Source organism: Xylocopa sonorina, chromosome 7, assembly GCF_050948175.1.
Source record: "Xylocopa sonorina isolate GNS202 chromosome 7, iyXylSono1_principal, whole genome shotgun sequence".
NCBI lineage: Eukaryota > Metazoa > Arthropoda > Insecta > Hymenoptera > Apidae > Xylocopa > Xylocopa sonorina.
Window position 1 is genome coordinate 9510258 of NC_135199.1, and position 2884 is coordinate 9513141.

A 2884-nucleotide genomic window follows, 5' to 3' on the forward strand; every position below is an offset into this window, starting at 1 on the left:
CCGTGTTACGACTGTTATGTCAGATATTGCCAACTGGTTTCGTACCGTGATAAGAATTTATTAATGAACTAACATTCGTTTCAGCTTGTCAATGCGTCAGTGGTTTGTCACGATATTAGAGAGGCCATTAATATTTCCCGATCTCTGTTCAAACGGAAAAGAGGTCGATAAGACAAATTGGAGTACCCATTGACTGTCGAAGATCGTCTGGTTTTTATCGCCTATTACTCTGCGATGTTAGACTCGGAGGAATCGATACTTCCTGCAGGATGCTTCGCGTGGAACACATCCTGATGATACATCGACCAAAAATCGAACAAATCAACGAAACATCTTTATCTATTTTCAGGTTAAAAAGAATATATTGAAAACGAAAGGAATTGCTCGTTCGAATCAAGCGATATTTCTTCGATACAGATGTGCGTGTTAAAAAGCCTCGACCGCCAAGTGGAATGGCAACGGTGAACGATTTTTCGCGGAAAATAGCGCGGCACGAGGTACGTCCAATTCCCAGTAACGATTACGATACGAATTTTCAAGCGAGCGTTTTCCCAACGTCGCGGCGTTTCCCAATGAACGGGCTCGTGGCGAGATTACAGGAAACCGAAGGCGCGTCGAGTCGCCCGCGGACGTTCACCGATCGAAACGAATCGGAATTGCGCAATTTTCAATCGGCGATTCGCGTCGCGTTCCCCGTAGGAATCCCGCGAAATCACCGGGTTCCACTCGCCACGCTTCTCACCGCGTAGGCACACGTACAGGTATTCCGCGGGGCCTATCCGTTTATTAACACCGCGATACTTATTGAAAATTCCCGACGGGACGAGTCGTTAAGATCAATCGTTCGCTCGAGCGAGTTCGCCGATCGCTGGTCACGACTCTTACCTTTAAGCGGTTCTCCTACGTACAGAATTGACGCCGTGAAACCATCCCGTCGGGTTTTATCGCACACGAGCCACGGATTCCTCCGCTCTGCAATCTTTCCTCCTTTTTTTCCATTTTTTTTTTTTTTCGTCATTCCGTCTCGTCGTTTCGAAACTCGATCGAGGCGCATTTTTCGCCCCGATTTTTCGATCGACTCGTTCTCGACGACGGTCAATCACAGAGCGGACGTCGTTTTAACGGCAGTCGAAATGTCGCGCGATTGATTGCCCCGTTGAAATAACCTGGGCGCCGGATCGGATTAGGGATCGGTGAAAAATGCCGCGCCATTCGACGAGGCGAATCGGAACGATTTAGTCGTGAAAGTTGCTCTGTGTTTTTTACAGACGATATTTGCGAGTACGTCCCATATATACGGACGTAAACGAGAAGAAAGTGTAGCACGTTTAAAGGTTCTCGAAGAGATACGAGAAACGCGAGGGGGACGCGAAATGTTATGTTTGCGTTCTCTGGAGACATCCCTGTAACATCCCCATCATCCGAAAACATCTCTATGATGCCACCCTTGAATTTGTCACCAGCGCTTATCGATTCGAAGACGCATCGCTCTCAATTTGTCACGTCGAGCTCCCTGGAAACTCTGTTCCATATGATTTCATGTATAATCCATCATATCGCCCGCAAGATCATCCCTTTCTAGCCACGCGACACATACAGAAAGAATCAAATTTCGCGTACCTACTGTCGGATGCTTCGATTAATCGATGGAAAACTGAGTGTCGCGCGTTCATCGAGAAACAGCTGACTTTGAAAAAAAGGAGTAACCAGAAAGGAAAGCGGACGAGTAACATTGAAACGTAAAGTGCGCTGAGAAAAGCACTGCGATCGTTCGTGTAACCATTCGTCGGAACGGTTGGAGCATCAGGGAGGAACGAAGCAATTGGAAGGGAGTAATGGCGGTCGTAAATCGCGGAACCTATAAATCCGTGGAGTGAAAAATATTTATCGCTCGATCGTGCTCCTTATTTGTTATTCCACTTTGTCTAATGCATTCATCACGCTGTTCGATCGTTCGAAAGACGTACTTTCTTGAATCGCCGGTAACCTCATCGAATTAGTCGATTGCTCGTCTCTGTGTATTTTGTTATCGATTCTCTGGGAGGGTTCGAATTTTTTTTTTACAAATTCAAAACACACACACGCGATGGATACTGTTAAACGACGAATCGTCGATCTAGGATTCGGCGAAAACCGACGCGAGACGAGTTTCATTTAGGTTTGCGGTCGAGGGTCGGGTCATTAGATTCGATGAACTGCGGTTACGTCATCGAGACGATCCCTGCACCCCTTTCGTGAAATATCCTCTTTGGAGGAACCAAGAATTTGCTGGGACTGCAATTCCAGATCAATCTGTTCCTCTATATTATTTTATACCAATCTGATTCTCAACCACTGAACCATTACTCCAAACTCTAATGCAGAAATTTTTCGTTTCGAAAAGAATCGCTTGAAAAAAGAATGTGGAAGTAGGAGAGCGGAATTCACGTGGTACCGACAAAGATACGCGCGTCCATAATTTCCATACACGACAGCGATACACGGATCTATCTTTGTCCTGAATATCGGCTGTTATCGCGATCGTACGACGCGCATTCTCGAAATGCATAATCGGCCGATTTCCACTCCGCTTTCACGAGCCGGGAAAAATCCGTACGATGGAACGAAAAATGTCCCCTTATCCACGATGGCATCCGAGTTCGCTGGCTGCGCGACGTCGCTCTGATTCGATTTCACGGGCAAACGAACACGGAAGACGAGCGCGATAGCGAAACGCGTACCCGTCGTTTAATCGAGGAAAAGCGCGGCGGTTCGTTTCGCCATATACGGTTTACCCTAATTCCTGCCTCGTCCGGTGAACCACCTCGTGACATCTCTCGTCGATTCTCTGACCGCGTTATCGCGCATAAACGGGTACCTGTAGAATTTCAGGAGAAAAACGAAC